The sequence below is a fragment of the Tenrec ecaudatus genome, chromosome 5 (assembly GCF_050624435.1).
Source record: "Tenrec ecaudatus isolate mTenEca1 chromosome 5, mTenEca1.hap1, whole genome shotgun sequence".
Taxonomy (NCBI): domain Eukaryota; kingdom Metazoa; phylum Chordata; class Mammalia; order Afrosoricida; family Tenrecidae; genus Tenrec; species Tenrec ecaudatus.
Window position 1 is genome coordinate 32,752,501 of NC_134534.1, and position 26,213 is coordinate 32,778,713.

The following is a 26,213-nucleotide window of genomic DNA, read 5'->3' on the forward strand; positions in this document are numbered from 1 at the left end:
AAAGACTAACGAATTAGATACATGAAAGTCCTGGAAGAGACAAGTCCTTTTCAAAATACACGCACACTCACACACAAACATGCTGAAAGGAATGGCTAGTTGTACTCTGACAAGGAGAAAGATTGAGGATGATGTTCCCATTAGAGCAGCCAGTCCACAGAGAAGACCACATGACCAGCCCCACTATGAAACATGATGCCCCTCGCTGACCCATAGCCCTACAGGGGACAACACCAGAGACACAGTGTGGGAATTGCACCAGATACGATCCTGCCACACCGAGGCAAAACACTAAGGGGGTGCAACAGAACAGCAAGAGAATGGTGCGGCAAGGTCCCCAGGGAATGCTGATGGTGGACTTTGGGGCCAGGGCATGGTGCCCCAACCAACTAGACTAGAAATCACTCCTCAAGGCCAACAAACAATCCTTGAACTAACTACAAGCTTTCCATTTTTGTTGAGATTTGTTGTTGTTTTTTGTCATTGGTTTATTGTTGCTGTTGTTTTGTTGTATATTGTTGCTTGGTTTTGCTCTGTCTTGTTTTTGTGCATTTTATTAACTCACAGGTCTGTCGAAATAAGATACACTGGATGAATAATGTGGAGGAGAAAACAATGGGACTGACAGTTCCGGGGGGACATGGGGGAAAGGGAGGTTGTGGGGAAGGAAGTGGTGTTAACAAACCCAGGGACAAGGGAACAACAAGTGATCCAAATCAGTAGTGAGGAGGGTGTGGGAGGCCTGGTAGGGCATGATCAAGGGTAATGTAATCAAAAGGAATTGCTGAAACCCTGGTGGAGACTGAGCATGATAGTGGGACAGAAGGAAAATCAAAGTAAATACAGGAAATGGGAAAGAGTTGGGAAGCAAAGGGCATTTATAGAGGTCTAGATAAAGACATGTACATATGTAAATATATTTATATATGAGGATAGGGCAATAGATTTATGTGCATATATTTATAGTATAGTATTAAGGTAGAAGAAGGACATTGGGCCTACACTGAAGTACTCCCTCAATGAAAGAATAATTTCTTCTATTAAATTGACATTCTATGATGCTCACCTTCCCCGATACAACCGCTGAAGACAAAGCAGGTGAATAAGCAAATGTGGTGAAGAAAGCTGATGGTGCCCGGCTATCAAAAGATATAGCGTCTGGGGTCTTAAAGGCTTGAAGGTAAACAAGCAGCCATGTAGCTCAGAAGCAACAAAGTCCACATGGAAGAAGCATACCAGCCTGTGTGATCACGAGGTACCGAAGGGATCAGTTATCAGGCATCAAAGAACAAAAAATCATATCATTGTGTGCTCACCTCCATGATACGATCGCTGAAGACAAATGGGTGCAGATGCAAATGTGGCGAAGAAAGCTGATGGTGCCTGGCTATCAAAAGATGTAGCGTCTGGCGTCTTAAAGGATTGAAGGTAAACAAGCGACCATCTAGCTCAGAAGCAACAAAGCCCACATGGAAGAAGCCCACCAGCCTATGAGATCATGAAGTGTTGAAGGGATCAGGTTATCAGGCATCATCAGAACCAAAAATCTTACCATAGTGAATGAAGCGGGGAGTGCGGAGTGGAGACCCAAAGCTCATGTGTAGGCCACTGGAAATCCCCTCACAGAAGGGTCTCAGGGAGGAGACCAGCCAGTCAGGGTGCAATGTAGCAATGATGAAACATACAACTTTCTTCTTGTTCCTAAATGCTTCCTCCTCCCCTCCCCCCACTATCATAATCCCAATTCTACCTTGCAAGTCTGGCTGACCAGAGGATGTACACTGGTACAGATAGGAACTGGAAACACAGGGAATCCAGGACGGACGATCCCTTCAAGACCAGTGGTGTTAGTGGCAATACTGGGAGGGTAGAGAGAAGGTGGGTTGGAAAGGAGAAACCGATTACAAGGATCTACATGTGACCTGCTCCCTGGGGGGCAGACAACAGAAATGTGGGTGAAGGGAGACGTCGGACAGTACAAGATATGACAAAATAATAATTTATAAATTATCAAGGGTTCATGAGGGAGGGGGGAGCTGGGAGGGAGGGGACAAAGTGAGGACCCGATGACAGGGGCTTAAGTGGAGAGCAAATGCTTTGAGAATGATGAGGGCAATGGCTATACAGGTGTGCTTTATACAATTGATGTATATATGGATTGTGATAAAAGTTGTATGAGCCCCTAATAAAACGATTAATAAAAAAAGATATTCTTTTGAGAACAGCAAAGGAGGTTGCAGCCGTAATGAAGACAATGCCCCACGTGAGAACGAGTCCTAAGAGAGAAGCGAGGAGACCGTAACGAGCACCAGCCAGTAGTATTGGAACCAATCAGTGAAAAGCATGGCAGTCCTTCATGGGAGATTTCAAATACACATGTTGCCAATGCTGTTGTTGCTAGGTGCAGCAAATCAATTCCACTCCGCAACCCCCGTGTGACACAGCGGCACTGTCCCAGAGGGTTTTCCTGGCTGTGATCCTCAGGGGAGCGGATTGCCAGGTCTTTCTGCTGTGGGACTTCTGCTTCCCACCTTGTGATTCGCAGCCTTGCACTTGGCCACAGCTCCACCCCAAATCGTTCGCTGCACTAGAGAGGCTGCGAAGGGTTCTCGAGGGATGTCGGAGAAGATGTCTAATCTTGGCTCTGACAGGGAGGGACCTTGGAGGAGGAGAGAAAAGAAATGGTGGTTTCCCAACATTTCGTTCCACTGCATGAAGATGCTGAAAGAAATAATGTCTTTGATTGATTGACTCAAATAAAAAATCCCGCTGGACTGGAGGATGTACACTGGTAGGGATGGGAACTGGAAACACGGGGAATCTAGGAAAGATGAACCCCTCAGAAGAGTGGGGAGAGTGGCGATACTGGAGGGTGGAGGGAAGGTGAGGGAGAAAGAGGGAGCAGATTACAAGGATTTATATATAACTTCCTCGCTGGTGGATGGGCAGTGGAGAAGTGGTGAAGGGCGCTGTCGGATGGTGTAAGATATGACAAAATAATAATAATTTATAAATTATCAAGGGTTCATGGGGGGAAGGAGAGGAGAGGGAGGGGTAAAATGAGACGCTGATACCAAGAGCTCAATTAGAAAGCAAATGTTTTGAGAATGATTATGGCAACAAATGTTCAAATGTGCTTGGCACATGGATGGATGGATGGATTGTGATAAGAGTTGTACAAGCCCCCAGTAAAATGATTTTATGTTTTTAAAAAGGCATGTAATTCTAGAGTCTCACCTTCCCAGTTGTAAGATAGGCCATTATGAACTTAACCTTTTAAGCATTACTCCAAATCTATCATTTTAGTCAATCCTAAAACTTGTAATTTACATTTTCTAATCTGTTGGGACCCTTTCTCTAATACAAAAATTGTTGCAACATCTTCCAAACATCATGGAAGCATTTCTTTACATACTTGTTCAAGGAGTGTTTCCAATCTGGCCCCAAATTGTCCTTCCAAACCCCTCTCCCTTGACTTTGCTGAGATGAGACACTTTGACCACAGGGAGCTGCTTCTGCTTGATTTTTTCTAAACATACGACAATCTCTCCAGATTTTGCCTTTTGTGTCTCACTGCTTCCTTGATGTGGGATTGCCGCTTGCCTGTGTAAGCTGCAAGAACGCTGCTCCTCGCCCATGACTCAGCACCGCCAGCTCCTCAGTCCCTCAGGACAACCCCAGTCACACGCCTTCAGCCTTCACGGAGCGCAGGGACTAACGGAATCGTGGTGACTGGCAATGAGTGCTATGATTAGTTTCTAACCTAAGTGAAGTCCCAGGTAAAGATGGTTTGTTCATTTATTCATGGGTCAAAGAGTTTGGGATTGATTAAGAATTTATATACATTTTTAACCAAGTCCAAACCATTTTGTTTCAGAAACAGAAATAATACAAGTATTTGGAACTTTCAAGTTTTCAATTCCAAGGAATCAAAAAATGAAGAATTATTAACAACCTTCTAAGAGATCCAGTGTCATAATCCTTCAGTTTATGCTCCTCAGGGGTGGGGGTAGAGAGAAGCTAATCAAAATCCCAGGCAACAGAGAAATCTAACAATACAAAGTTTAAAGCATAAAACTATAATTAATGGACATTACAAAGACAGTTCAACATTTCTGAGTATTAGTCATCTTCATCCTAGCCTGGAATTTTGCCCTAAAAATTTTGGGGCTCAGTTTATTGCTGTACCCCTATCTAATCCCCTCTTACTTCCCACACTTCTCTGACTGTTCTACACACATTCCCACCACTAACACTTTCTCATTAAAATAAAAAAGATATTTAGTCGAGTCCGAATTATGTCGATCTCATTTGTGTGAACTCTGCTTCAGAGAGTTTTCAATGTCTGATTTCTTTGAAGTCTATTGACAGTCTTCTTCTGAGATGCCTCTGCTTGGGGGAGAACCTCCAACCTTCTAGTCATCAGTAGAGCATACGAACCATTTATACCATCTAAGGACTCTGCTTCCATAACTTGTTTAGGTACAGATCTATTTTCAGCGATTCATTTACATGTTCTCTTCACCATGATGTTTTATCAATAGCCTACAGCCTTTTCCTTATATATGACTGTACTTACTTCCCACTGCATTTATTGGACGCGTAAAATGTGATCTCACCATTAATCTAAAGCATGGCCATTCTCTCCAGGGAGTGAAAACATAAACTCTTTGACGACCAAGGATTACATTTTAAAATTTTTTATTCTCCTCACCTTGATCAGTACTTACACAACACATCCTCTCCATAAATCACTGGGCAAACAAAGTACCAGTCAGTTATTACTGGCCAGTCCTAAGTGATCGGGTCCCAAGATAGTGACCACTGTAGGACTCAGTTGACCAGCAGGTTTCTAGAGTAGCTGCTTTGTTTGTGGAATCACTTCTTCATATAGTACAACAACCAACTTCCTTCTTCATTCTTACAAAGCTAGTGCCTTGTTGAAAGGCCAATGAGATCATACTGATCAAATCAACTGATGCCAAGTCGAGAGGAAATGGAGACAATGTGTGTACTTGAAAATAGGTCATTTGAAGTCCTTCTTGTAGACTGCTTTCCCACAAAGTCTGCTGGGAAACTCACTCACTCCAACTCACTGCCCTCCAGTCAGTGCTGACTCATAGCGCCCCCTGTGGGTTTCCGAGACGCTAACTGTCGACAGGAGTAGAAAGCCCAGTCTTTCTCCTGAGGAGCTACTGGTGGTTTTGAACTGCCAATTATGCATATTGCAGCCCAACACGAAATCACTACACTATCAGGCCTCCTAAGTATCCACTATTTCTGAATGAAGTAATCAAAACACCTCTCTGCAGTCCTAAGAGCCTTTGTCTGTCTAATCATTGACTCGGCTGCCTCCCTTCTTTTCCCCCAAATAAATTAACACCAGAAAGCAGCTACTTGGAGAGTTGCTATGTAAAGAGGATTGACGGGAGGGACTTGCTGTATGCACTGTCTCTTTAGAAGAGCCAACTTTGAGAGGGAGACCCTGTCTTCTAGACAGAGAAGGCTTCGTCATCCAGTGTATGGATGGGACTCCTGCCAGTCGGAGCAATTGCTGTATCCCCTAGCTTCTCTCTCCCTGTTGACCTGAAAATGGATTCAGACCACCACTCAAGTGACAAAACAAGCAATGAAGACAGGGTGACCTGGAATATGAATATCATCTCTGTTCACTCTCAAACCCGTCACATGAGAGGGGAAGCCATGATCTCGGCCGACTCACAGACCTCAGTCCTTTACACTTTGCAATGTATCACCTCTCTCTCTTGATGATGATTATTCTTGATTAAAGGTTAAAGGATAAAATATTAACAATAGGTCTTCAACATTTACTAAAGAAACAGAAAAAAAAAGATACATCATTCCGAAGACTTCGAGGAAAAGCCTATTTTTACAATATAAACCAGAGAAAAATACTTTTATTGGAAATTATGTCACCAATGAGATACTGAAGACATGGAAGTGTAGGACAGACAGGAAACAAAACAAAGCAGAAATCCATACAGAGAATAGGTAGAGGTGCGAACACAACTGGATTTGACAGAGTATGAGTTTCAACATTATTAAACTAGAAAAGCAAATGATCTCTTTGGAGCTAGATAAACAAGCGGTCAGTGAAGAAAGGGAAATCAGCGGTATAGATAGCAGATCAGTGGCATAGATAACAGATTAGAAAAGTTCTCTCTGATTGAGAAAAGCAAGCCAAAAAGTATTTTTTTAGAGATATAGAGATGATGCATTGCAAAGTCAGCTAGACCAATGGAAAATTTAACCACAGATATAAAATTCAAAATATTCCAAATTTTAAAAAGATCTATATTTAAACAATCTAGATAATGTTCTGGCTAATAAGAACCTTTCCCTCCATATTTACAAGTAGTAAACTGAGGGGAAAAATAAAAACAAGAAACCTTCAAAACTTTCAAACCATAACACGATACACATTAAATCTCAGTATTCCAAATATCTGGTGACCAAGGAACCAGGATCTAGAGCAGTGGTTCTCAACCTTCATAATGCCGCAACCCTTTCATACAGTTTCTCATGCTGTGGTGACCCTCTAATCATAAAATCATTTTAGTTGCTACTTCATAACTGGAATTTTGCTACTGTAATGAATTGGACAACTCCTGTGAATGGATCATTTGACCCTCCAAAGGGGTTGCGACCCACAGGTTGAGAACCACTGATACAGAACAATGGCTCCCAAAGTGAGTGGTGCCACCCCATGGGGGCACTGCTGTGATCCCGGGGTGCTGGAAAAGCAGATACCCACACTTTATCCTGGATTATGGCCTATCGGACAGATGTTTTAGTTACCAGGTGGGTGCTGAGTAATTTTTCCCTGCAAAGGGGACAAAATCAGCCAAATAGGTCTGGGAACATATGAACCATCACACTGTCTGACAGAAATACAATGCCAGCATTACATATATGCTTTTGGTGTTTTCGTCAAAAGAAACAGGCAAAATTAATCTCAATTGCATTAACATATTTTACTGAAATTATCCATCCCAGAAAGGAGCCCTGGAGGTAGAGTGGGCACAGACTGGGCTGCTAACTGCAAGGTGGACAGTTCCCCCAAACCACCAGCTTCTCCAAGAGAGAAAGATGAAGCTTTCCACTCCTGTAAAGGATGGGTAGTTCTAACACATTCTATAGGGTTACTGAGGTAGCTAGTTTATTGTGCCAACCTGGTTAATAAACACATGTGGGATTAATTGAAGGGTGGAGAGATAAATGGCTCGGTGAGCCTTGCCTTTCTTGTCTCTGGCTCTTTGATCATTGGACCAGTGTGTGGCTGCCTTGCTTGTTCTGTGCCTCAATTTGCAAGCTACACTACCTGTGGGACACCTAACCCCTGGACTGTGTCGCTGTCATTTGAGGTTCCTTCAAGACCTACCTCGCCACACAATTGGAATTTACATCTCTTGAGCTGGGGACTGTCAGACTCTGTCATCTGACTGATGGTTGGTGATCTGCCTTGCTGTTTGCTGCCTGTGCCTGGATAGCCTGAATCTCTCTACATGGCGGCCCTCAAGACTTGAAGGACTGCCAGTGTCTCACAACTGTCTCACGGATCACACTGCACTGAGCCATTTGTACTGCCTTATAATTTAACTGTTTATTTCTTGTTATATATATATATATATATATATATATATATATATATATATATATGTATATTTATTAGCAATCTAGGTTTGTCTCTCTAGAGAACCCTATCTCACACAGTCACCATGGGTTGGAATGGACTTGATGGCAGTGCGTTTGGGTTTTGTTATTAGTACATCTAAGATTTGTCAACTTACAACTGCTTTCAAACTTTAATTGAGATATTTTCTATTTCTTTGAAATCCAGTATATCTTTTGTACTTCTTGTATGCACATCTCAATTCAGACTAGTTTCATTTTAAGTGTCAAATAACTACACCTGGCATGTAGCTAGCATGCTCGCGATGGGATTCTGATGGAAAAGTGTAACCTCACACCTGTGTGCTGATGAGGAACCTTCAAAGTAGGCAACAAGCTTCTAGTGAGAGCTGAAATATAAGCTCACACAGGCTCTCATGGAGACGATTATTTAAAAGTAGCTGCGAGCTGAAAATTAAATGTTCATGCTCATGAATAAAGGCTGATTAAGGAAGTGACGAAAGAATATTCTACGGTGTTTTACATGTTACTGTTTTAAAGAATATATGGAGTGAAACAGCAGAGACTGAACATCAGTGTGAATAAAAATAAAACAATAGCTCAAAAGAATGGGAATCAAATAAACATCTGAAACATTTCCATACTTTTAAAACACACTTCTATACATATAACTGATTTTTTAAAGTTATTGATAATAAAATGTATTGTAGAGCCAGGACGGTGTTAAGATTTTTTTGGGGGGGGGTGGAATTATATAATACAGAAGGCAACTAAATAATGGTAAAACGCACTCATTCCATATGGATGTAGTGAATGCCAACCTTGCATCAGGCAGTATGAGCCGGGGCTCTCTCTCACCAGGCTCCGTGAGCTGCTGGTCATTTATGGAGTGGGTTAGGGATTTTGCCTGCAGGTGAGGTTTCAGAGGCATGCACTTCTAGGTTCTCAGCAGTATAGCTGACGCTTATTAGTTCTCTGTTCTGAATTTCCCTTTTACAAAAAAAGCCCTTCTCCCACTTTACAGAGGAAAGGCATGCACGCCCTCTCGATTTGACAGGGTGGTGCTGACTGGTGCGTAACCTCCAGGCCCACAATGGAATGGGACTTTTAGAGACTAATCACCTCTAGAGCAGTTCCTGCAGAGAAAGTTGAGAATGTTGACTGTATGCGGGGGGGGGGGGGCATTTGGTAAGGTTCTGTGCCATATTGAGGCATCTACTTTGGATTAGAATCAACCAGTGAGATGATTCTCTGGGAGGTAGGGATTGACATGTTCATATGAATGAGAAAGTGCAGGCAGAATTTTCCCTGACAATAAGAATGATCAGGCAGACTGGCCTGACCATGAAGACCTACTTTACCAAGTACAGCCGATATTTTTCATGAAAGGATTGAGTTTAACAAGCAGCTCTAAGATTTTGATAAAAATATACTGGCAGCACATAAGCAATGCATAGTATGCTAGATATCATCAGCAATTCATATGAGCAAATTCATTATAAAACCAGTAGTCAGTTAATAATAAAATTAAAAATCATGGCCATTGAGTCAACTCTGACTTTTGGTAACCTAGCGCACTAGAAGAACTTTCCCATGGGGTTTCTGGGCTTTACTATTTAGGGAACCAGATCACCAAGCCTTTCTTACACGGTGCTGCATGTGGGCTTCAAGCATCAACATTTATGTTACTGGCCACATGAAAACTTTGGGCACCATCCACGACCAAATTAATAATGAAAAACAAGGGCATAACCCACCAACGTTAAGTCAGTCCTGATTCTCAGTGACCCTGGAGAACAAGGTAGTCTTGCTCTAAAGTGTTTCCAAGTCCGTTATTTTTAGCAGCCATATGCTTATCTACTGTGCCACTAGGAGTCCTGGGTTACCAATAGTAATTGCTAACTACTTAAAACCCTTTAAACTTAGGAGTAAACATTTGAATAGCAATAAGGAGCTGTTTCAAATTTTCAGGAACAACTCAATATGAAGTCTTGTGAAATGTGCAAACAGACACGTGCATCTTGGGAAAGGCCATTGATAGAGCAGGGCGTGGATGTGCAAGATGCTCAACGGGTGCTCAGTGGGGGATGGGAACCATACACTGGACTTAGAATTTGTTTGCATCCTCAGGAGCTGTGGGCTAGTTTGTCTTATTACAATCACTGATGATGGCTAGGTTGCTGGAGCATCTTATCACATCTTTGAAATAAAGGTATATTTTGCATAAGTACATTTGCCATGTGCAGTGGGAAAGGTTTGCTATGCCAGTTACGTTTGGCTGCCGCTCCTGTGAAGTCGAGCAAACTCTCTGAAACTTGACACCCATTATTTCTAACAGAACGTTACCCAATGAGATAACTTAAGGCGCCAGAATTGGCCTCCACCTAGCTCTCAAGGCTGTTAAATTTAATTTGAAAATGGAACCCATCATAAGACATTAATCACACAGGACTGCTGGCATGGAGACAACTATCAGTCTACTCATTAAAATCATCACTCCTATTGGCTTTGATCCTGCCTCGGCAATCAGGCCCAGGGAAGGGGAAAAATTGAAATAATAATATTGCTAAAGAGAATACTACTACTGGCTAACGTACAATGGACCCTTGCTCTTTACTAGGCACCATGTTAAGCCCTCTAATCGGTTATCATTCTATGGTGATGATTTCCACTTTCGAGAAAACAGAAGTGTGGGGAATTTACAACCCATTCAGAAACAGCACAGATAGGAATCACATCCAAGTCTCTGGGGGTGTAAGGCTCAGGATCGTAAGTACTATGTGATACCGTCTCCCCATCAAAGTTTGATTTATTTAAAATCAGGATCTTTTAAAAATCCAGCTCCAAAGTCTGTGTGTGTGTGTGTGTGTCCCCCACTGACAAGAGGAGTAAAGCCACTGAGTGATTCTAACCTCCATGTAATTAACACAACACATTTATACTGTGAGGCATCTCAATTAGTCTTAACACAATTTAATTGGTGATTGGATTGCTGGTGATTCTGATTCAGACATTACTATATCTTGGGTCTTTCTTTATAAGCATGGGAAAGTGCTGGGGTTTTTTTTTTTTAAGATAGTTAGCCCTCAACTGAAAATTTTAAGAAGCAAAAAGTAGCCATGAGGTTGCACTTGGGAAAGTAGTTCGAGGCAGGGCCACACACCCATGAGTGCCAGGCACAGGAAGGAGCAACAGAAAGGCACGGACGATACCCTGATGGGATCCAGTTCGTTTTGAGTTAGAGGCTTAAACTTAATGTGTCCTCAACGACAGGTACAAGAAGGAAAGGGAGTTCACACAAATTTAGCACAAGGAGAAGTTGATGGTATTTAATATGCAATAGAAATACTGAGGTCTGAGTCACTGAAGAGTTTGGGGGTCAGAGGTCATTTTCCTTTGGCTGTATAGATTTGGAGAGAGAATCTGAGCAGGGACCAACGCTGAACAGTAGGATGTATGCACTTAAGATCACGGGGGAAAGGCATACCACGTCATATTTATTAACACACGGGGCAGTGTCTCCCAAGGAAATCACACATTCATGATAATCCCTTGCATTCTGTTAGTGCTTTAATTTTGCCAAAGGCTTTTTCGAAGACATGGCCTCACTTGACGTTTAACATAAGACTTCAAAGTACAACTTTTTCTTGACTTAATGTACCTGATGAGCACATCAATTCAGACAGGAAGGATTGGCGAATGAGGTCTATTCTTCATGAAGCCCCAGTTTGAAAATGGATGTGTGTACATTGTTGTTTTTTTTAATTTAGCAAGGATAAGGAGTTCTTCTCCAGGAGAGATCTTTTCCCATAAGGCATACGACACTGGCATCAACTAACCAGGAGATTCATGGAAGTGCACGTATCTTAGACATTCCAGTTAGCACCAAGCCCGGAGTCGCCGCCTCCATTGCATATACACTCCAGGAAACAAGTCCCATCACGCAGCACCGAGCCGGTAGACAGTGACCGAGATTGAGGTATGTTTGGCTGCAGTACCCCACAAGTCCCACATAGCTGTGGTTGGTCCCTACGCAATAATGTGACTCTGTTGGTCAGAGGACTCTGATTTCGTGGGCGTCTTTAGTTCCGAGATGAGGTGAGAGCTTCCCAGTGAAATCAGAGGACTTGCTGAAGGGCTCACTATTACGGATAAAAATGACGGGTTGTCTGCGTGTTTGATCTGGTGGTGGAAAGAGTAGAAGTCTAGCAGTTAACGAACATGAGCTCAAGTCCCAATCCTGCTCTGCCTAGCCATGTGATGATGGTCACGTTATTTGGTCCTTTCTAAGCTTGCTTCCTCAACCATAATGAGAAAACGAAAGTAGCATGCATGGGAAGGTACGATGAAAACTATAGCACGCCATGTAACATGAGCGTGTTTTGTTTCTCTCTGATCCCATTTATTAATTTAATTCTGTCCCTATACTACTTGTATATAAGGATCTTCAAAGTAAATACATAATGACTGAAATGATAAATTTTCAATGTGCACTACCTGAAACATGCACACACAAACAAGGCTGTATCACCTAAGCATAACAATAAAACCGTTCTATTTTATTAATCATCTTCCAGGTAGAATTTATTAAGTATCTGCTATGTGCTCAACACTGTGGTGACCATAGGGGGAAAAACACTGCCATAATTTCTGCCTTTACAACATTAATCTTAAACTGTTTTTAAAAATGCATGTAAAGGAAAAACAGTAGTGTAAGAGAAGTGTGAGTCAGCACTAGGTCCCGAAGAGCTCTGGTGGTGTCGTGGGCTAAGGGTTGGACTACAACTGCAGTTTGAAGCCACCAGCTGCTCCAAGGGAGAAAGTTGAGGCTGTCTTCCTTCATAAAGATTTACAGCCTTGGAAACCCAAAGGGCAGTTCTATACTGTCCCAAAGGGCCAATAGCAGTTGGAATCAACCCAATGGCAGTGGGTTTGATTGTTCTGAGTTTGAGGCCCTGCAGAATTAACGACAATATTGTGGAATGAGCTCTCTGGTTGTGAGGAAAACCTAGTCAAGTGGTAAGGATTTGTATTTTGTTCTGAAGCATTGGTATGATTAGACAGGAAACAGAAGAGAGAGAAGGGAGGGAGGGAGGAAGAGAGAGAGAGAGAGAGAGAGAGAGAGAGAGAGAGAGAGAGAGAGAGAGAGAGAGAGAGAGAGAATATTAGCTCTCCTGATTCATCTCTTTGCTTTTTTCTGACTCAGTGGTTCCATTTTGGTTAATATGATCCCAGAAGCTCCAAGCAGATTCTTATCACAGAGTTTTGTAATAACTGCTGAACTATCAGTAGGGAGTATTGAAAGACATCCATGGAGTCTAATTTTTCAGCAACTTTGGGCAAGTGCTGCTGGAGAAGCAGCTGCCTTTTAAACATATCAGCACTTCCTCCTCAGCAGTGGATAAAAGTTACTTCCAGTTTGTATCTATGCCAGTAAGACGTAGGTAATGCCTGCTCCACACACCAGTGGTGAGATGTGTGATTTCACCCTTGGAGAATGTGACAGAATAAGCGACTTTGATGATTAATCCATTGTAACAGAAGGCTCAGCATTGGTGGAGATGCGTTTTCTACCTTAAGTGACTCTCCTGTTGTGCCGCATGCTTTAAAGTCCCATGGAAGGTGACATCCTGTGAAGGAAGAGGGTCACAGGCCTTTGGAGGCAGACTGATGCTTTCAGACTCATGAAAAGCAGGGGTGATGTCATGTTCCCTTCTGGGATCTGAACATGAACGACATCAGGGACTTTGCAGACTATACCCCTCTGGGAAATCCTTGACAGTCACAGAACAGGGGTTTGCAGAAAGCTTCCCTGCAAACCATGGGGAAGGTAGTATTCCAGTGACTATTGTTGTCATTTGAATATTCCTGGTGGGAATGATCCCTTCCAGTAAGTGTGTCTGGAAAAAACCAGCCCATCCATGAAACTCTGTTTCCCACACTAACTTAGATCACTGCCCTGGAGCGGATACCAACTCATAGCTGCCCAACAGTAGGGCTTCTTAAATGCCTTTCCCACTCTTTTTTTTTTTTAATGTACAGCCATTTCATATAGAAGGAGGACATTAAAATAATCCTCCCTCTTCAGATCATGGCAGTGCTAATCTATCCCACAAGCATAATCACTTTCATCTATTATTACTGTCTGAAGCAGTAGTCAGATGGGAAAAGTCTTTCCCACTCTTGACCTCTAATCAGTCGAGAGAATTGTCAGCATGGCCAAGCACTGCCAGAGACACCTCGGATTCCCTCCATGTCTGATTTTGAGTTCCTTTTTGGTGGCTGCCATTCAGAAAACTTCGACAGTTGCCAACGTTTTCATGAGCCCCACATTCAGTGACCGACGACATCACGGGGCTGAACTCACCATTTAAGGAACTTTGGCTAAAAGAGAACGGCCCCTTTGGGCGTCTCAGACTGTAAATCTTTAAGGGGGTAGACTGCCTCGTCCTTTTCCCGTCCATCGGCTGGTGAGTTCCAACTTTTCTGTTAGCAGCCTGCCAGGGCTCCTTGCAATGACATGGGAGGGCCAATAAAGAAAAGAAAACCTTACTTTTCCTGATAGCATCTCTTTTGCTGCACTTTATTCTCCAGAATGAGTATTTCTTTTGGATGGTGGCATCTTATTATTCAGAAATCTAATGAGGCTACATTCAAGAGAAAATAAGATGACAGACTGATTAGGCGTCACACCTGAGAGCACTTGTTAATATGGCAGATGCCTTGTGCCTACCTCCAGCATCTCTTGATGGAGGACGTCTCGGGTGATGTACAGCGCTGGAACTCTACTGGGGGCCGATTCTGATTGTGTCAGAACCACAATTTGGAAAATAAAAGATACAAGAATGGGAATCACTATGATATGGGTTGGAAGCTTATCTCCACCACGCATTGGCTATGTGCTGCTCAATAAGTTCATTCCTGTAGATGGTTCTCAGTGTCCCTGCTGTTCTGGTACATATTCAATGCCTGGCTCTACGCCCCAAAAAGTATTCATATTAATATGTATATATGTTTGGCTGCATAGGAAATGGAATACCAATACAAAGCATGTCTATTATAAAATTAACCCATAATACAATATAGAACTCTTTATTTTAAATTCTACAATATTGAAAATTGTTTCTCATAGAATGCTTTGATGTTTGTTTTTTCTTTGCCAAAACCTTGACTCTATAGTCTACCTATAGGTCTAGTCTCTGGGTTGAATAAAAGTTGCTTTGACATGGATGTCGCCTGCTCTTTCCATTTACTGTATATACTCATGTGTAAGCCGGTGTTTTCAGCACATCTTTAATGCAGTTTTTGTGGTAAAATTAGGTGCCTCGGCTGATATTCGGGTCAGCTAATACTTGAGTGTTACGTTAAGTTGGTAAGTAAGCAAAACACTGAACACTGACGACACATGTCAGAACTTCCCTCATTCAAGAATGACGCACTAAATCAAATAGTCATGTTGACTATTGGAAGAATATCGCTTCAATTTTGGGGGGGTGTGTGCTATTAGTGGAATGGTTAGAAGCCAAGCATACTTTTAAATAATATAGGCATTATTAATATTACTTTTACAAATCTGTACAAGGTACATAACAATAAATTGAGCCCCAACTTGGTAAAATTTTCTTTACCTGTTCATAATTTTAAGAAAAATAAGTCAATTCATGGAATACATATTTTTGCTTGATACTTTCATGAATAAAGTTTCCACTTGTCCTGTTGTTCTACCATTCATATTAACCTATTTTTAAAAATCATTTTATTGGAGGCTCATACAACTCTTATCACAATCCATCCATCCATCCATTGGGTCAAGCACATTTGTTACCCTCATCATTCTCAAAACATTTGCTCTCCACTTAGGCTCCTGGCATCAGCTGCTCATTTTTCCCCTCCCTTAACCCTCCCCCCCCCCTCAGGAATCCTTGATAATTTATAAATTATTATTTTGTAATCTCTTACACTGTCTGATATCTCCCTTCACCCACTTTTCTGTTGTCCGTCCCCCAGGGGGAAGGCTATATGTATATCCCTGTAATCAGTTCATATTGACCTATTTACAACAAGAGAAAACATTGACTGGTCTAACCTATTGGGTTCTATTCCACCTCGAGCTATATACTTTTCACTGGTTAATTTCAGGAAGTAGACCATTGGGTCTTTATTGTCAGACAATCTTAGTCTGGAAGCTCTACTGAAATTTGTCCACCCTGAGTGACCCTGCAGGTAACACTGGTGGCATAGTTTCCAGTATCATGGCAACACGCAAGCCACCATAGTACAAAGGGACAGACCAGCGGTGGCCTTGCTCTCTAGGGGTTTAAATGAACTTGTACGTGGGAGAGGAGGCGTACATACAAAAGAGTTGACATCAGATATATATAAAACCACAGAAGAGATTGCTAATTGATGCTTTGATTTTTCACTGGTACATTCTCTGAATACAAAGAGTCGGTGATGAGAGACTGGTGTAGGCTCAGGTGGCTGGAGAAAAGGCTTGAAAGAAAGACCAAGGACTTCAGTTGGGATTTGAAGTACATGTAATATTCCCTAAAAGAGAAAGCCATTTTCACCGAGGGGATCCGTTTAGAAGCAAGGAAAAAGAAAGGGCATGCTTGTGCTGACTGGCAGCATCCAAAGGGCAGAAGCCTTTGCATCTCCCCGTCTGTCCACCGGTGTACACGGCACACACTGTAGGAATCATTTTGGAATCAATAGATGCATGAACACCCAAGTCTTAGGTCCTAAGAGGAAGCTTCAAAATGCTCATGGAAAAATTCTAGTATCTAATTATTGGAAATTCAAGGAGGCACCTGGGAAGCCAGGTCTGGTGATCTGTTTCTGAAACCCTCACTGAGCAGTAGTAAAAATCAATCCGTCGCAACAAACAGCAATGACAAGAGGTTCCAGTCAGGGGTGAGGGGGGTGTTGCCATTTCCCCCATGAGCCTGAGAAGTCTTGAAGATAGACTCTCTTTAGCTAGCAATCTGATACACCCAAGAATATTTAAAGCATCCGTTTGAGGTGAAATAGGATTAAGTATATACTGAAACATGAAACTTAGCCAGAAAATTAACCGAGGACAAACTAATCAAATGAGTGTTAGCCGTGAAAGAAGGCAATGATTATAAGGGATATTGAGTACATCTCAATTGACAGCCTCCCTATGTAGGGTTTGTATGTCTTTGCAAGCCCAGGCAGACTCCTCTTTGTCCCTTGATATGGCTGATGAATTAATGAGGATCACGATCTTTGGTTTAGCTGTCCAACAATGTCCTCTTGATAGTGCCACCAGGGCTCGACTGCAAAGGGGCAGATTGTACGCGTCTAAAGCTCGTGCTCTGCACAGTCTTCTTTGTGGCTGGGAGTACCGTACTGAAACTGGCTGACATCTGAATATGCCCATGGACTGATGTTTTAAAGGGAAAACTTCAAAACCGGATGACCAGGTACAAATTGGGGGATGCTGGTGGGGGGAACCAAGAGGAGGGAACAGCCAACGATGACATCAAGATTTTCAGTTGGCTAAAGAGGATACACAGAGATTAACAATAACCACACCAACACCACAATAATAATTAACCTCTGTAGCGAGCTCCCAAGGGAGAAAGATGAGTCAACAGACTTCTTTAAAGATATACATCCTTGGAAACCTTTATGACAATTCTATTCCGTCCTACAGGCTCACTGTAAGTCAAGCTCACTGGAAGGCAGTAGGTTTAGTTTGGTTCAGGGTAGAGGGCTTATTTGTGGACAGGCACTGGGCTCAGTCGCTTACATGTATTTTCTTAATGAATTCTTCCGGTTGCCTTATTAACTAGTTACTATAATCGACCTTATGGCAGTGAGAATTTGGGAGGGGGTTACTTTATTTTTAGTATCTGTAGAACTGTCTTAGAGATGATACTGAAGCACAGAGAGGATAAGCAAAATGCCCAAGATCATCCATCAAATATGAGGAAAAATCAGATTTTATCAGGGAGTCTGTTCTTACATCCCTACACACCCACATTGACATATAATTTTAGACTTGCTGAATCGAAGTTTAAGGATAGGTTCTAATATTTTAAATAAAATACATTTCTCAAAGAGTTTTGAGACATTAGATTGATGTGCTAGTGCAGAGTTCAGCAAACTCTTGAGATGGAGAGCCAATCCTGTCCCGCACAGCAATCTAAAGAGTATTAAAAATCCATAAAACCATTTCTACAAATTAAATTACCATGATATGAATAACATCCTTTCAATATTTTATAAATGAAACAATGATGGCTTTTTTTTCATTTTCAATTTGACTTCAGAGCCAGATGCATGGACAGAAAGAGCTCCACCTGGGTCTTCGGTCACATTTAGCTGAGCCCTACACTAACCCATTTCTCCATAGATGCTCCTCGTTTGGAAGATGGATGGCAGGAAGGCTCAGTGTTCCAGTTCTCTGATCCTTACATGCATGTAGAAGGACTGTCCTTCCCCAGCCACTTTCAAATTAGGCAGATTCATGGGACTTGCTTTGGCCAAGGACATAGGAGCAGCCATGGTATGCTTGCTAAGAGCCAATGATCATTCGGTCACGTGTCCCTTCCCAAGGGCTAGCGATCACAGAAACCCATGCTGATTCTACTGCTCCTTCTGCACAGAGACCTTCGCATGACTCTATTTGACTTGTGGTAACAGCGGAAATGAGCAACAAGGTGGGAACCGCACCTGACGCTCGTAGATGAAGAGATCAACCCAATGTGGTAATGTGCACACTGAAACAGTCCTCAGTCATACAAGAAATGGAGTCTGGACACGCGCAGTCTCATGAATGAAACCTGAGAACACGGTGCTCAGTGAAGCATGTCAGTCATGATCTCACTAAGACGAAATATCTAGAGCAGAGAAGTGCATAGAAACCAGAAGTTATTAGTGGTGTCCTGGAGTGGGTGGAAGGAGGGGCAAAGAGGAACTTCTGTTGAAAGGAGATGGGAAAAGTGGGGAATGGATGAGGGGGACGACGGAGCGCCATGATGAACCTTAACGGCATTCAGGTATGCAGCTGAACACTAACTGCCCAACACTCTGGAAACAGGCGCTTTGTTTAGGACACATTTTCCAAAATTGAAAAATGCAAACAAAAAGCACTGCTCTTCTAAACCACGCAAACACTCGAGGTGTTTGTAACACCACCAAAGCAGTTTATGCCACGATGACACGAATCTCCAGAAACATTTTCTTCCTTGTTTGGATCATGAGTGAATCTTCTTTAGAATAATCGGGCCAGTGGAAGGTTGGGTATTGACTGTGGAGCCGTTGAGTATTTGGGGAACAATTTTTTAATTCTGTTAAAAGTTGGTCTAAGAAAACGTATGGCTTACCTAGAGGCAAGCAGACCTTTAAAACATCAAATTCTAAGTTCCTAGGACGGCCAACAGGGTTCGGATAAGTTCAAAGTGTGTGAAACAACTGGATGTAGCTGAGGTTTGCAAACCCCTCTTGAAATGGGACCGAGTTTTGGGTTTCATGACAAAATCCAAAACCTTATAGCAGAGTTTCACATTTCACCCTGCAAGTTTCATAGCGCTGAAACTTTCGTATCTTTTTCAGGTATCACACTACAAAAAAGTTTCTTAAAAAGCTCCCTTAAATAAATAATGATTATTAGAAACATCTATTAAATTCACCAGACGCTGCGGTTCCTGTGTACAAAGATAGTATCACAGGCCCTTTTTCTGCATTCTCAGTTCAATATGCATGCTCAGCTGTTTTTCCATTCTTGGTTGGTCTGGCACGTTGGTCCTCCCGCAATTTTTAAGGAATGTGTACGTAGTGGTATACCTACTCCCATCAAGTTGATCACAGCTCATAGTGACCTGATACAGGGCTCTGAGACCGTCAATCTTCTTGGGAGCAGAGAGCCTCATCTTTCTCCCTTGGAGCACCCCTTGGGTTTGAACTGCTGACGCCGTGGTTAGCAAGCCTACACTTAACCCACCACTACATCAGGGAATCCACTTGGTTTGAGGGATGCAATTTGAGAACTATGGAGTTAAGACCCCTGCAGTATGCGCCTCTCTTGCTCTTGTCTTCATTACTTCCATCTTCTTAGCCGAATAAACTAGCTACTCGGAGAGAACTAGCACAAACACAAGTTGAACCCTTAACTGAAACTCCATTAAGATGCACTGTTGTTGGCATGTCGATTTCAGCTCACAATGCCCCATAGGTAGAACTGCCCCAAAGAGAGATCGGAGTTCTCATCATAGAGCCATCGGGCCTACGTATGGGTGGAGCGAGGGCTGTCCTCTGTGGGTCTGTTGGATAGATGGGAATCACCAACATTGCGGTTAGCAGCCGCATGCTGCTTGAGACATATGAAAGGGCATATGGAGTATTAATAGCATGGGCAAATGATTTCTTAAAAATATAATGAGGTTACATTTAAGATCTGCAGCATGAAAAACAAGCCAACTCCGTCTAAATTTACACTCCCTGATTTAGGAGGAAACAAGAGAGGAAAAAAGGCAAAGTATCTTGAATCTCTTGAATCATTTGTCTTCACACTTACCGTTCCAGGAACCCTTGTGCCTCTTTCTTACTTCTCATAAATTCTTACCTTTTCATTCTAAAACCAAATTGCCACGAAATAGACTCAAACATACCAAGCCCACGCGGATGGCAAAGGATCGGGCAAGACTTCATTTAGTTGTACATCAGGTCAGCCTGAGCTGAGCCCATCCAACAGTAACTCTGAACCACAGAGAAAGGCTGTCTTGGTTCCGGTACCTGCTCCTCTACCATCTAGCATGGGTCAGCTACCTGGGTGGCCATCACACTGATGTAGCAGTGGAACCTGGATGATCAATTTCAACTCATAACAACTCCATAGGACAGGGCAGAATTGGCCTTTGTGTTTCTGAAGCTGAGTATCTTTACCAGAGCAGAAAATGTCATCTTGTTCCTGGGGCACAGCTGGTAGTTGAACTGCTGACCTTGGGGTTTGCAGCCCAACTCTCATCTATGATCCTGCCAGTGCTCCTTTCCTGGTCTACGGTTGCTGCATTTTAATATGTATCATTTTAATATGATATATTTTAATATGGAGGGAAAAGAGCAGACCTCACAGAATCAACATAAACATAAAGGAATTAAGGATCAGGGATATATATTATTTTAGCATTTAAAACCAACTTCCCTAATCCTTCTTTCCTTTAATGTTTATGCTGATTTACATATTTTTATTACATGGAATCCTAACATGACCATGTATGAGCTGTTATATGATTCCCAACCAATGGAACAAAGCACAATAATTCTTCCAGTTTTCCAAGGGGTGGAAGGGCAAAGGGCCAGTGAAAATGATAAATATTTTTGTATGTACTGCAGGTTGGTATTTGTCCTAAGAAAGAATTATTAAAGTGAATGATCAAAAACCAAGGAGTATCATCAATTATTTACTTCTTCAAACAGGGTCCATGAACAGAAACATCACAGTTTCATAAAAACAAAAAAACAAGAGTGAGAACTGCTTACAATGTTTTAGAATAAGCCATTCAGCATTTTTTTCTTTATCAAGTTGACTTTGATAATGATTGATTTTCATTCTCAATTCACTTTTATGGAATAGCCCTCTTTTTAATATTGTCTTATATTTCTAGGACTTGAATAAGAAATTTGTGTTTTAGGCAATACTAATAATCTTGAAGCAGAAAAATCACCTTTGTTCAGGGACTTAAGTACTTCCGAAAATCCTGTTTAGGTGGCCATTATTTCAGAAATGGTAAGGGCACTTTAGCAGTTATCACTGGACTGAGACAACTGAGGCATCTCGAGCTTGGCTATTCTCTTATTGTCTCTGTGACTGTGTGCAGTTCATTCACTCTCTCTAAGATTCGCCTACCTCCTGAATAATCTCTCCCACAGACATACACACACCAAGCCTGAACATTTTGAAAGTACTAAAAAGTCTCTAAGTGTCACCGATAGTGTGCACTCAAATACTAAGCAGAAGGGTGGCAGCTGGACCCCACCCTAGCTCCACAGGAGCAAGGCCTGGCGATCTGTTCCAGCAGAGATGGCAGCAAAGGACACACTCTGCAGCCCAGATCGAGTCTGGGACACACAGAGTCAGAACAGGCTCCAGGGCACATGCGTCCTGTGGAGGTGGAGGGGCGGGGTGAGAGGGAGAGAGAGGATTAACTGGGGTGGTGTGGGTGAAACGGTACCATCTTCCTGACTGCTGGTACGCTGCAGTCCACTCAGCATGCTGTGCATTTTGAGCACATTCTAGTACTAGATTGGATCCTGTTCTGTTGTGATCCATCCTGCTTTCATTGGCTAATTTTTGGAAGTAAGACCGCCAGGCCTTTTCTTCCCAGTTTTTAGTCTGAAACCTGCCCGCCATGGACATATGGTAACATGTGAATGCAAATTAACAATGCCTGGAGATATTATTGACATGGCGGATGGGAAGAGTGTCCATTAGTGAATCGGTCCTGAAATCACTCACTCTCCCTCAGGGGAGAAGCAGTGGATTTTCTGATTGGTGAAGTTTGGACAAAGGACTGGGCTCTGTCCCATTTTCCGTTGGGAGCTGGCCGGCCCGCAGTCAGCAGATGATAAGGTTGCCCTCGTGCCCGGGGTGACTAACGCGGCATCGTGCTGTCTGCAGTTCTGAGCGGTCACGTCTCAGGAACATCTTCAGTCAGCCTACGTGGCAGCCACACCTAGACTGGAGTCTTCCTGATAATTTCATTTACCTCAGCAACATATGTCTACTTCTCAAATCGGAAGGAGGGTAGAAGAGCTATTTAATTTTCCTAACAGAAATGAAACCCTGCGATAGAAAATGGAACAGTCACATATTATACATTGGTACCTCATGATTGCTTCTCTCTTATTTTGTAAGCATAAAACAATTCCAAACTTAATATTATTTATATATGGAACAAAGATAATGTTTCCTCTCATATTTCTGATTAAAAATGTAATATCTGCCCCCCCAATGTACTCTGTAATGCATTAAAAATCTTCAGGTAATGTATTAATTTTACAGTCAAAATATATCACTTCAGAAAATATTGAAGTAGGTGTTTATACTGATTTAATATGGCAACATGCTTAGACTAGCTTTCCAATATGAATGTCATGATTAAAACTTAATCCCTTAATTATCTCCTGGCTTATAGTTTACACACACTTCCTCATCCATGATCACTGGATCCTGTCATCTCGTCCTCCATTTGACCAGGTTGCCTGAGGCAAAGGGCTGCAGCCACAAATCACGGAGGAGCCGAAGTGGCTCATGGGAAAAGTCAACTTGCAACTTGAGCCTCCCCGATATTATGTGCTCACCAACTGCACTAAAGGGTCAAGAGTGAGACCGCATCAGAAAATGAACTGGGCATCGCACAAGGAACATAGTTCCTCATGGAGTTGAATTGTAGTCCACTGTCCCTGATGAGACGGAGCATCTTATCTAAGTATTGCAGATGTTTCTCAAATGACCTAATAAATATTAGAATATCATCTAGGTAAATACGTCACTGGAGTCTTGCCGCCTTCCATAATTAAATGGAACACAGCAGCTACCTAGGTTCTTGCTAGCAGGCTGAATCTGGCAAGCTTGAAGAGCCACCATGGTTGAATAACACACTTTCCAAAGGAAATGGGAATCTGTTCACCTTGGGGTGGCGGAGGGGTGGGGGGAGAAAGCAGTTGCTTAATGAATTAGCTCGGCATCCTCAGAGCACAGAGGCCACTCTGGCTTTGAAATCTAATATATCAAATCAAATAAGCTAGAACTCCAGCCACAGAACTGCATCCAATCGCTTGACCTGGCCAGGACCCCAAAAGCTGGTTGCTATAATGGTTGTTGATTGACTGTAACCCAAATACAAAGGGGGTGGGTGGGTAAATGTGCCCGGTTTTGTTTCTTTTAAATTTTGAGCGAGGCAGAATCAAGGTAGAACCACTTTAGCCAACCATTGTAGCTTCCTCAGCAAATCCAGAATGTCCCTTCATGGTGGAAATGATTTGCATTTGACTGTGCGTCAGAGGGGAGTGCCTTGAACTTTTCTGGTGATATTAAAAAAAAGAAGAACCTTATGAATGGATCTGCTTCTGTGAAGATGATAACCAGGAACACCCCCGGGAGCAGTGTCTGTCACCCAAGGGGCTGCCATGAGTCGGAACATAACAGTGTGGTGGGAGCCACCAACAGAAAAAGCCACAGATGCACGGTCCTCTTTCCAACTGACCCAAGACGTTCGTTAACAGAGACACAGTGCCTTGAACAATTATGACAGTGCATCCATGCAAAGGAATGCTGTTCTATATTGAAGTGTTTATTTACCATTTTAATAAAAATTCATAATCACTTCCATATCTGAGTCTTTTGCATCTTTTGCATAGGACCCAGGTCTCTGCCTATCTCCCAGACCAGCTGTTGTGATCAGAATGTGCTATAGAGTAGTTTCTGACCCACAGCTACCCAACAGACAAGAGTTGAACCAGTCTCCTAAGCTGAAAATTTTATGAGAGCAGATTGGCAGGCCTCTTCTCCAGTGGCATGGCTGATGGCTTCGAACCATCGACCTTTCACTTGGAAGCCAATCACTTTAGCCAGCATGCCACCAGGGTTCCATCTGTTGTTGTCAGGTGTCATCGGGTTGGTTGAGACTCATAGTGACCTCATGTACAACGGAACAAAATGCCGCCTGGATCGGCATCCTCCTCCGAATTGTGCATGTGGCTGTAGTCACTATGTGCATCCAGCTCCTTGATGGTATTCCTCTTTTTGGCTGCCCTCTACCTTTCAAACGTGAGAGGGATTCAGGAACTGTCTCTCCTGACAATATGTCCCAAGGATGTGAGAGGAAGTCGCTTCGTCCTTGTCTCTAAGGAGCATTCTGGCTCTCCTTCTTCGAAGACAGATTTGTTTGCTCTCTTGGCAGTCCATGGGACTGCAAATATTCTTTTCCAGTACCATGATTTAACTGCATAGATTCTTCACTGGTCTTTCTTACTCAATGGCCAAATTTCACCTGTATATGAGGCGACTGAAAATACCATGGCTTGGGTCAGGTGCACGTTAGAACTCCAAGAAACAACCTTGCTTGTCAAAACTTTAAAGAGGTTTTGTGCAGCAGATTTACCCAATGCACTGACCCAGTCGATCCTTCTAGTGCCTCCTAAGACTGTGTTTGTGGATCATATCCTAGTACCTAGACTGCCTTTCCCTTTTCCGTTCACATAGCAAATGCTTTTAAAAAATCATTTTGTTAGGGGCTCATACAACTCTTTTCAGAATCCGTACATACGTCATTTGTGTCTAGCACATTCATAATATGTTGCCATCATCATTCTCAAAACACCTTGAGCCCTTGGAACCAGCTCCTCATTTTTCCTCTCCCTCTCTGCTTCCCCCTCCCCCTAAACCCTTGATAATTTATAAATAATAATTATTTTATCATATCTTACACCATCCGATGTCTTCCTCACCCAGTTCTCCACTGTTCGTCCTCCAGGGAGGAGGTTACATGTAGACCTTGTAATCTGTTCCCCTTTCTCCCTCATCCTCCCTCCATCCTCCTGATATCACTACTCTCACCACTGATCCTGACGGGTTCATCTGTCCTGGATTCCCTGTATTTCCAGTTCCCATCTGTGCCAGTGTACATCCTTCAGTCCAGCCCGATATGTAAGGTAGAATTGGGATCCTGATAGTGGGGGGGAGGAAGCACTCAAGAACTAGAGGAAAATTGTATGTTTCATCGTTGCTACACTGCACTCTGACTGGCTTGTCACTTCCCCACAGCCCTGGCACGAATGCTAAAGACAAAGCGGGTGCATAGACAAATACTGTGAAGAAAGCTGATGGTGCCCAGTTGTCAAAATATATAGAATCTGGGGTCCCACAGGCTGGATGATAAACAAGGGGTCATCTAACTGAGAAACAACAAAGCCCACATGGAAAATGCACAAGACTGTGAGATGACAAGGCGTCGAAGGGATCAGGTATCAGGCATCAAAGACAAAAAAAAATCATAGCACTATGAATGAGGGGGAGTGCAAAGTGGGGACCCAGGGCCCATCTGGGGAAAATTGGACATCCCCTTGCAGAAGCAAATGCTTTTTTATCCAATTACTCTCAGCTCCTTGAAAGTAGCAAGCACCGCTGTCTTCTGTTTGCATACTACAGATTTTCAACTCCCCCCAGAATTCTCAGCAACATCTATTTCACTGTAACTTATGCTCTTATACTTATCTGTTCCGTTTTGCTCTCAGTCACTGGAGGACCAGGTCACAAATGTAGATCTCTCCATGGATCGAACCAAGCCGAATCCAATCAGACAGTGGGTGCTTAATGCACACATTATTTACTGAGGGAGAGTCATCCATTCTACATATTAAAAAATCCTCATTCCACAACATGTAAACATGACTATTCTTATTTATTTATTCTCTTATGTATTGCATATGCTACATGGCCACTAACCGAACTTGGTGTGCTTTGCTCGGAAAATGGAATTGAGTCAATCCCCAGTGCCGACAGACAAATCAGGGGCATACGAGGACTATGA

General features: G+C 42.7%; 1 protein-coding gene and 1 non-coding gene across 4 annotated transcripts in view; both read right to left on the reverse strand.

The window, feature by feature from the left end:
• Window positions 1-26,213, reverse strand: part of ZFPM2 (zinc finger protein, FOG family member 2) — a 513,834-nt gene that overhangs the window by 84,435 nt on the left and 403,186 nt on the right. The window lies entirely within an intron of this gene.
• On the reverse strand, window positions 13,682-13,822 carry LOC142449687 (small nucleolar RNA SNORA29). The gene has a single exon (XR_012784809.1). It is a non-coding gene; the product is annotated as a small nucleolar RNA SNORA29 (small nucleolar RNA).